Source organism: Dipteris shenzhenensis, chromosome 24, assembly GCF_047967505.1.
Source record: "Dipteris shenzhenensis isolate YYH24624 ecotype China chromosome 24, Dip_SZ_1.0, whole genome shotgun sequence".
Taxonomy (NCBI): Eukaryota; Viridiplantae; Streptophyta; class Polypodiopsida; order Gleicheniales; family Dipteridaceae; genus Dipteris; species Dipteris shenzhenensis.
Window position 1 is genome coordinate 35,685,842 of NC_141619.1, and position 9,782 is coordinate 35,695,623.

The following is a 9,782-nucleotide window of genomic DNA, read 5'->3' on the forward strand; positions in this document are numbered from 1 at the left end:
AACATACTTATTCATGCCTGGTTTTATTTATTCATTTTGTATGACCTCACATGGATGACATTATATTTTATGGGTTCCCAACCTTGGCATGTTGCCATAAAATGGTAGCATTGTATTTACACTACCATATGACCTTTGAGATTCTCCTTTTTGTGTCCCCATAAGAATGACCTGCAAATCTTGATAAACTTTTCTGATCTAGTTTCAGAAGGGCACCAGCAGGAGAGGTAGAAAATGGAGATGAAATGATTATGAAAAGAATTTAGCTCTGTGAGGGTGATATTACTTGGAAAAAGGGGAAAAATATTAAACTATTCCAGAGAATTTAGATGGGTGGGTAACTCCTCTTTCTTACCCATCCCCACTCCATCTGAAGGTATAGAAGAGGTGGTGTCCACTCTCAACACTAGATGGAAGCTCTCTGATAATGAGAGGAAGTGGGAAGGCAGATTCTCTTTGGTCTGGGAAAAAAATATTCCAAGAAAAATATCCACACTCTTTTGGTTGATCCTTCATAAAGATGTTTAGACCAACCGTAGGAGTCTGAGTGTTAGCAAGGGAGATGGAGCTTGCAAAGCTTGCCCTGAGATAAAAGAAGATATTGTTCATTTCTTCATAACCTACCCTAGAGCTAGGAAGGAGTGGAAGGTGATCCAGCTCTTGCTAGGGGAACCTATCAATTGGAAGTCTCTTTTACTGAGAGATGCCTTGAAGATACCCTATGCCCCTTTGGGTCATCATCAGAGCACATGCACTGTGGTTATATGGATTGCCAGGAATGCCTTTTAGTTTAATGATGAGTACTTAAGTGTTGAACAGTTAATCATAAGTTGGTATGGTAAAAATGCAATGTTGCTTGCTAACTAATTCTTCTCTTTTGTGGCTCAGGCTAAATACCTATTGGACTAAGATATTCATAATTTTAATGATCAGATTTCTCAGCTACAAAGTGGAACTTGAGGAACACATCAAATCTATTCGAAGTTGCTCCAACTCTAGCTAGGACCTACAGACTCAGATTATCCCTTATTTTTTTCTAGTCAAAGTTGAGCCACAAGGTTGAGTGCTTTCTACTAAGCTTGTTACTCTCTGCCCCCAAGTTATGCAAGGGGCTTTTCCTTCGAACAAATGTGTCAGAGCAGGCTACTCCATGACTACAGACCAGATCAAAGGGTCTAAAATTTTGTTTTTTATCACACTAAACATTGGAATTTTTGGCTTCAGAATAGATCTTCCTCCTTAGAGGAGAGAATTTTTTTCAATAGGGACATCATACTACAAATCATATGAATATAATATGAGCAAGATTTTCTTTGCCCAAAAAAAAGAGAGAAAATAAAGTTGAAGGACTTTGACATGCCATCCTCCATAACCAATAGGTGTTCTTGCACATCCCTTAGAGTCCATTATGATGTGACATTCATATTCTTGACATCTCCCTCATCAACATTAATCTAAGACAAACTTACCGCCGTATTGTCTTGATCATTAGAGTCAAGGGGAAGCCATCGACCATTTGGTATCTAATAACCACATTGTCTTTACATGTGTGACATCACCCTTGTTCACCTCACCTAGTTCCCCAATTCATCCCAAGTAAATCTTCAAGAGCATTTCATCTACACACTTGCAGAATTACATAGTTTTTGTTCTATGCATATGTGGGTCTTAGCATGGAAAGGTGATACAAAAAGCACTGTCCGGGACATTTACTGCTTTTAGTGATATAGGACACCTATTTCAAACCTTAAAAATTTATTGCAATGATAAAATGTGCTTTTTGACTCTTACAATATTGTAAGTTCATTAAAGAACATTGATATTAAAATTTTTTCATATATTAAGGTACATAATTTGTGCTATAAGTAATGTGCTATGTGCTTTCATAAAGCATAAAAAGCATGTCACCTATCCATGCTTAGACCCATGTATATTCTGAAAACAAGAAGAAACAATGTGCAGAGGCTTAAACCAAGATAACCTTGCCCATTTGGATCCAAATTTGAACTTCATGGCCATGCCCATGTCCTTTGCAATCTTGTCCTTATACGATTGCAATGTCCTCGAGCTCACAATGCTACAATCCATGTCTTCGAGTTGTTGTGGTGCAATGCTTTGTAGATGGCCATAGCTTGATGATGTTGTTGGAGTGATAGTATGTTGCATTATACCAATACACATTCTTCTTTTGCACGGAGGCCAACTTCTCCCTTGCATGTATTTGCTTACCTAAATCCTCATGAATCGCAATGTCGAACTTGCCTATGAATGACACAACTATATCCCACTCCTCAAAGTCTGAAGGGAAAACATCTCCGATGTTGATGAATAAGACCTCTTAGAAACCAAACACAAAATTTCCAAATGGACTCATTACACTTACAGGTGAAAAAGGTACATAGGTAGAAAGGCTCACAGTGTGATGGTATCCTAGATTGATTGGATGATGGAGGTAGCCGCATATATTTTCCCATTACAAATGTTGCACTTTTGCACTTTTGCAAGCCATCCTTTCTTCCTAAACTTTAACTTCAAGATGCGGCCCTTCCACTTATGCAAGATATCACCTCTCATGCTCTTGGGAAGCTTATGTAGACCTTTGGCTGATCGTTTCATCACTATCCAGTCATTGAAGATGTAAGTGCAAGGGATCCAACATCCAATGCATTTTTGGTGTTGTGGAAGACACAAGAGGTCACAACATTGCATGTTCTTGTAGCCTTGCTTCTTATCACACTTGTAGAGGCTGTAGAAACAAGAATGGGACTCCTACATAGGGCAATGCAGGTCCAATAGAGGCACAAAAGAGGGAGAGGTAGAGGGATAGAGCAGCACCAATAGTGACACACAAGAGAGAGAGATAGATAGACAGACAGACAGACAGAGAGAGACAGAGGGGGGGGGGAGAGAGAGAGAGAGAGAGAGAGAGAGAGAGAGAGAGAGAGAGAGAGAGAGAGAGAGAGAGAGAGAGAGAGAGAGAGAGAGGGTGGTGGGGGGGGTACATAGCAAATGGAGTATATATATATATATATATAGGGCAATTGACAAGCTCCGACTGTGAGTGTCCATGCATGGACTTAGGATACATACAGGTAGTTGGATTGGCCATCTCTGTCCAACCCTTGCAATGTCTCGGAAGCTCATCGATCTTGATCTCATTCTTCAAACATGTGAGATATCTGAGCCATTCCCAATGGTAACAGTGGTTAGAATTATGAGGCAAACAATGAATGGAAAAGAATACATGTTGGAAGAATCGACAAAGTGTTCACCTAAAGATGACTCGGTGAGCTGCTTGATCCAGTTCTATCATCTTGGTAGCTACCTTCTCCTTCCCAACACCACTAAGTTCACTAGACTCTCTAATTTTCAAAGAGGTAAACATACACTTTCTTCCCTCCAATTTGATGTCGTCAAAATATTGACCAAGACTGTAATCAGAAGGTAGGGCAAACAACCGCCCAATGCTTTTTAGCTCCTCAAGCACACCAATGGCATGACTTTCAATCTTCTCCAAGAAAATTTCTCAGGCTAGCCACCTGTAATAGCAATATGCCATCGCATTGGAATAACAAAACACAAGAAGTAATATTATGATTGCCGAATCAATAGCACAAAAAAAGGAGACTTATTTGGCTTACGCTCGGTATGGAATATCTGAAGGAGGCATGTGATACATATTCCGCATGATTGTGCTAGCCTCCAACAAAGACAGGTACTGAATTTTCTTCTCCAATTTCAATGGTGCAAGGGCAATGCACTTAATCTTTTCAAGAGTGATAAGATTCTCCACAACATCAAAGTTTAAAGAAAATATCTTGTCTTTCCAAACATCCCCTAGTTGGGGGTCAAGACAATTGAGCACCTACAAAACATTACTGGGCATGATTTCTAGAACTTTTTAAATTGACCAATGTACTTGAGCCATAAACCAAGAGAAAAGTTACCCATCCCATCCGATCGGATATTTTTCTTTGCACTGCATCTATCTCCTTCTTCTCTGCCACTGCTCTCTCCTCTACTGGAACTGCAGATTTGATCCTCTCTAGAGCTCTCTTGACATCAGTGTTAAATTCAACCTGCAAGATATAATGAAAGCAACCAAAATGCACCTTTTAGCATTGACAAACAATCAATGAGGCTTTTCATAACAATAAAATCTTAGGGTGGATAGAAATATTAGTATCACCTGGAATACAAGCTGTGCCAAATACCCTCTACTCAAAGGGTACCAACCAGCATTCCCCTTAACCTCCTTGGTTCTGGCATTGTTAATTGCCTTGTGCTCTTGTGAGGACAAGGAGTTCATGAAAGCTTGGGCATCGCACTCACAAATGTTGTTGGCATTTATGAGCACACCCCTCAAGCTAGGCGTGATCACAGCATGCTCATTCAATCTACAAAGAAAAAATTTCAGAGTTCTTCTACCCAAAATTGAATGAAGACTAGAAAAAAACAGTACTATTAAAAAAATCTTATGAGTTCATGCGCTGCAAACTTGCCAAAAGAGAAATTTCAATTGTCTTTCGTGGGTCAATCAAGGTGCACATCACCCTGATATGCTATGCTTTGGTCTCTCTATATGATTCCTCAATCACAGCCATCCAAGCCATGGTTCTATGGTTTCCTTCCCACACATAGAACATCTTGTTAGATAGGTATAGCAAATCAGACTTTGTTGCAAGTTCCTTCTCGAATACTTCTTCAACTTCTCGCCACATCAGTGACCAAGTTTGCCTGATCTCTGATGTAACCTCTATTTCAATTGTCTTTCATGGGTCAATCAAGGTGCACATCACCCTAATATGCTATGCTTTGGTCTCTCTATATGATTCCTCAATCACAGCCATCCAAGCCATGGTTTTATGGTTTCCTTCCCACACATAGAACATCTTGTTATATAGGTATAGCAAATCAGACTTTGTTGCAAGTTCCTTCTCGAATACTTCTTCAACTTCTCGCCACACCAGTGACCAAGTCTGCCTGATCTCAGATGTAACCTCTATCTCCTCTCCACTCCCAGTGCAAACAGAAACTATAAATGCACCCTTCTCAGGGAGATATCCCTCGTATTGGAAAGCACTCTCAAGTGCAACCACATCACTTCTCAAACCCCTAACCCTGGCATATGTAAGAAGTCTACACAAGGGCAACCTAGGACACTCATCTGAACTGAGAATTCTGCATCTTGAAATAACATCACCCCCACTAACAAGATCCAAGGAATTATCTTCCACCATTGAGTCCATCTCATCTCCCACAACATCTGCATCATGCACATCAGTAGTCGTGTCTTCTGTGCTAGCAGGAACATCCATCTCTGATTTGTCCCCACCTTGATCTCCCGCCCGAGTTCCTCTTGAACCTTTCTGGTCCTCTTTCCCCCTTTTTTTTTGGGATGTGTCCGGGATTTCTCTTTGCCCCTCCCTCTCGTCTTGGTAGGGCTCACACTTTCTCTTTGCCCCTCCCTCTCGTCTTGGTAGGGCTCTTTTATGTTAGTCACATAGTATAATAACTAGGTAGTATACCAGTAACATCTCAGAGTAACATCCATGTTAATTCGTAGGTATACTAACTATATGTGAGTAAAGTAGGTAGAATACTGACTAGTCACTATTTTTTCATTGTAGATTTGTTAGTATTGTGACATCTAACACTAATCCTCCTGATGAATCATAACTACATATGTAAGTATAACTAGTTAATATACTAGTTATAGTACACTAACATATAAGTAACATCTAGAATATACTTGCATATAAGAAATATGAGAACATACAACTAACATATACACAACTCAGACTAGTTAAAGTTTACTAACATATAACTAATTGTAGCTATAATGTACTAAGATGAAACTAGTTATAGTTATAGGGAATTGAACTGGATGGAAATTGCTCAACAATTTAGCCAATATGAGGGAGGATCCATTCCAAAAATCAGCGAATGAAAGAGATTTCGAAGTGGCTTCTAGCCACATAGGCTGCTCTTGAGAGCCCCATGAAATGGGGCAAAGCATGCTCCCAAGGGGCCGTGATATCGCGGCCCCCTGGGAGCATGCTTTGCCCCATTTCATGGGGCTCTCAAGAGCAGCCCTCTGGGACTATGGAATCCAACAATGCAATATGACAATGCTCCAGGGACTATCATGAGAGCAAGAAGCAAATAGGAGATGTGGGTCCAGAGATGGAAAGTGAAAGCCAGATGGAGGAAAAAGTGAGCTGGAGAGAGCAGTTCTACGATAGACACTGTCGTAGAATGACATAAAAATGTGGCGGGACAGTTTGTGATTGGCATAGAATGACATGTATGATTCTGAGAATTATTCTCAACTTGATTCATATGAATCTGAGAACACCTTCCTTTGTATGAATCTGAGAATCCCAAAGGCCTTTGAAAGCCCCTTGATTTGGGGCAAACATGGCTCCCAAGGGGCCGTGATATCGTGGCCTCGTGGGAGCCATGTTTGCCTCAAATCAAGGTAGCCTCAAAGCCTCAAAATTGAGGTAGCCTCAATCACGTAAATGAATACACGAAAAACTACATGGATTGGAATGGCAACATAAAGGAAGGGAGAAGCAAAAACCCAGATGAAAGAGATGGAAGAAGCAACAGAAGAGGAAGAACATACCATGATGGATGAAGGCAAACATCCACTATGACCTCTACATGCAGATTTGTTTCCTAGCATTTCGTCAAGCTTTAGGCCTTTGAGAGCCCCCTGATTTGGGGCAAATATGAATCCCATGAGGCCGCGATATCACGGCCTCCTGGGAGCCATGTTGCCTAAAATCAAGGGGCTCTCAAAGCCTCCTTGCTTCAAGATTAGGAAGCTAGTAGGACGATATATTCCTACCTCCGGTCGTATGTGGTGAGCGAAAAGCGAAGGCTGGAATGAGTGCGGCAAAATCTGCATCACTGTTAATCGACGCTTGTTCGGTTTCTTTTGTTCACCAAGTTCGGGGCTGCCGGGCTATGGCGATCCCTTGCGTCCAAGGTCTGCTCCAACTCCTCTTCATCTAGAGTTCTGCGCGTAGGGGCTATGGCATTTCTTTGCAAACATCCTTATACTATCGGGTGAAGAAATCTCTATCAATGCAAGTTGATTAGAGCAATCGTTGAGTGTTTGGAATACCATGACAATCGTTGATCCCATTGCTTGCAAAGAAACGGGACATACCGGCATACCATGGCTGTCAGCATTAGAGAAATACCAAAAAGTTCTACGCATCCGGGCTATGGCGATCCTCAAGAGGCATAGATCAAAACGTGATGGATGTGAGAGGATTGAGATTCTGCAGCGGCAGTGAGGACGTGCTATCTTTGCCGGTGATGGAGAGGGGAATGAAGGGATGCAATGGGGAGGAGGAGGAAGATGGAAGGAACCGAAGAGAAGAGGGAGCAGGAAGAAGATGAAATGGAAGAAAAGCTCCTACTCCAATTCTAACCTTTTGTATTTCCAATCCTCGAACGCCATAGTAGCAGAAAGAACGATGCTAGAGGTAGGGCGCTATAGCTAGAGAAGGCAGAGAGCAATCGAGCGAGTTGCCAGACAGAGGCAGCCAGCAATCAAAGCGAGTTGCCACAGATGAGAGCCAGAACGATCAAAGCATGGCTTCCAACGTGATGTGGGAAATGCAGGTTGCAACAAAGCCATCGCTTGCGAGCTTACGAGTTAGAATGTTTGCAAGCTTGCAAGCTCTAGGGCTCAAGAAATTCGTCTAGAAAATTCATCATTTTGAAACGTTTTTGCATTCCAGCATTCCAACATTCGAGAGTTCAAGAATGCGAAGCCTACCTGAAGCTCGTTGACCTGAAGCTTCTCTGAAGAATCTTGTCGACTTGAACCTCTGAATTATCTTGTGCAACTCCTTTGAGTAGCTCGTCGACCTGATGCTTCCATGTGTCCAAAGATGATGCTAACTATTTGGGTTTGGGTTTAGGAAATAGTAGCACTATCTAGTTAGTTTTAATAACTAGCTGGTTAGTTTTGAATGGCCACTCCTTGCTATTTAATGGCCACTCCTGGCTAAATTTGTTGACACCTCACGAGCATCAAAGACTTGCCGTCATTTAGGGTACTGCCACCTTGTGAGCATTTATATGTGATCTTTGCACGTCCCATGTTTTCATTGTAATGATAAGATTTTCAATAGACGAGAATGTTTAGCGACTATGTGGTGTCCTGTTCAAAGATTTATTGGATGGCGGCTATGTGGTGTCCTATTCAAAGATTTATTGGATGGCGGCCACCAAACCTTGGATACTTTGCTACATCTCCTTGAGTTGGTGAGTCATTAAGTTGTGAGTCATTGATTTGGATACTCCGTTGAAACTCCTTCTGTGAAGATAGTGGGAGAGAGGGAAGGAGTCTCACTTGCGGCTTTCTCACATACACAATGGGGGAATACACACAAAGGTGGAGGCTGAAAACAGTTTTCCTCTTCTTAGTTGTGAAAGCCAAAAGAACTCTAGTACAAAGAAAAATAGAAGAACCTTATATGTGGGTCTCAAACCAAACTCAACTAACTAAGGTGGCATACTAACTGAGCCACGAACTAGAGTAGATAAGGATAGCTGTCATCTAGCTATTATTCATGGGCGGTGTACCAACCGCATCTTCAGCTAACAAGTTGGTGACATAAATGCACAACGGTCACCCTGGCATATCACGAGTGGAGCTTGATATCTCAACACTCCCCCTCGAGCTCAATCCTAATTCTTGCACACCAAGCAGGTCTCTGAACTTGCGCAGCTTCTCTGCGCCCAATGCCTTTGTGAATATGTCAGCTACCCGATCCTCTGTGCTAACATAAACTAGATCAATAAGACCTAGTAAAACCTTCTTCCGCACATAGTGATATGCACCTCAATGTGCTTTGTTCTAGCATGATAGACTGGGATATTTATACCAAGTGTATACTACTCATGTTGTCATAATAAATGACAACTGGCCCATCTATAGACTGATGCATATCATAAAGTAGCTTATGCAACCAAGCTACCTCACGTGCAGCCATTGCTGCACCCCTGTACTCAGCCTCTGTTCTCGACAAGGCAACTGTAAGCTGTTTCTTGCTGCTCCAGGTGACTGCAACACTCCCAAAAGAGAACACATATCCACTGGTAGATCGTCTATCAGAAATACTACCAGCCCAATCCGCATCAGTGTATCCATGCAACTGTATCTGAACCCCAGCCTCATAAAATAGTCCATACTACAATGTGGACTTCACATACCTCAGTATGCGTCTAGCCACATCCAAATGCGGTTTCCTTGGAGCCTGCATAAACTGACTTACCAATCCAACAGCATAGCTCAAATCTGGCCTAGTAATAGTCATATAAATCAAACTTCCTACTATTAGTAGGGTCTTCCAGAAGCTCACTTGCATCTGTGCTCAGCTGCACATTCTGCTCCAAAGGAACTGAAATAGGCTTACAGCCTGTCATCCCATATTTGGACAGCATGTCCAATCCATACTGCCTCTGCAAGAGTTGTATCCCACTTGGTGATCTAATCACCTCAATGCCCAAGAAATAACGCAGCTCTCCCAAATCCTTCATCTCAAACTTCTGCTTCAATAGCATTTTCACATGAAGGATATCTTCATCACTATCACCTGTGATGATCAAATCATCAACATAAATGACAAGCAGCATAATACCTTTCTCTGTTTTTCTCACATAGAGTGAGAAATCTGCCTTGGAAATCTGAAAGCCAATAGTGACAAGATACTGTCCTATCTTGTCAGACCATGCTCTAGGTGCTTGCTTCAAGC

The 9,782-nt window shown here is 41.8% G+C and overlaps 1 long non-coding RNA gene across 1 annotated transcript; it reads right to left on the reverse strand.

The window, feature by feature from the left end:
- Nucleotides 1-3,331: 3,331 nt before the first annotated feature.
- On the reverse strand, nt 3,332-7,848 carry LOC147886546 (uncharacterized). The gene is made up of 4 exons (XR_015543273.1): nt 7,799-7,848; nt 4,190-4,397; nt 3,948-4,079; nt 3,332-3,539 (listed from the first exon to the last, which is right to left on the reverse strand). It is a non-coding gene; the product is annotated as an uncharacterized LOC147886546 (long non-coding RNA).
- Nucleotides 7,849-9,782: the final 1,934 nt, after the last annotated feature.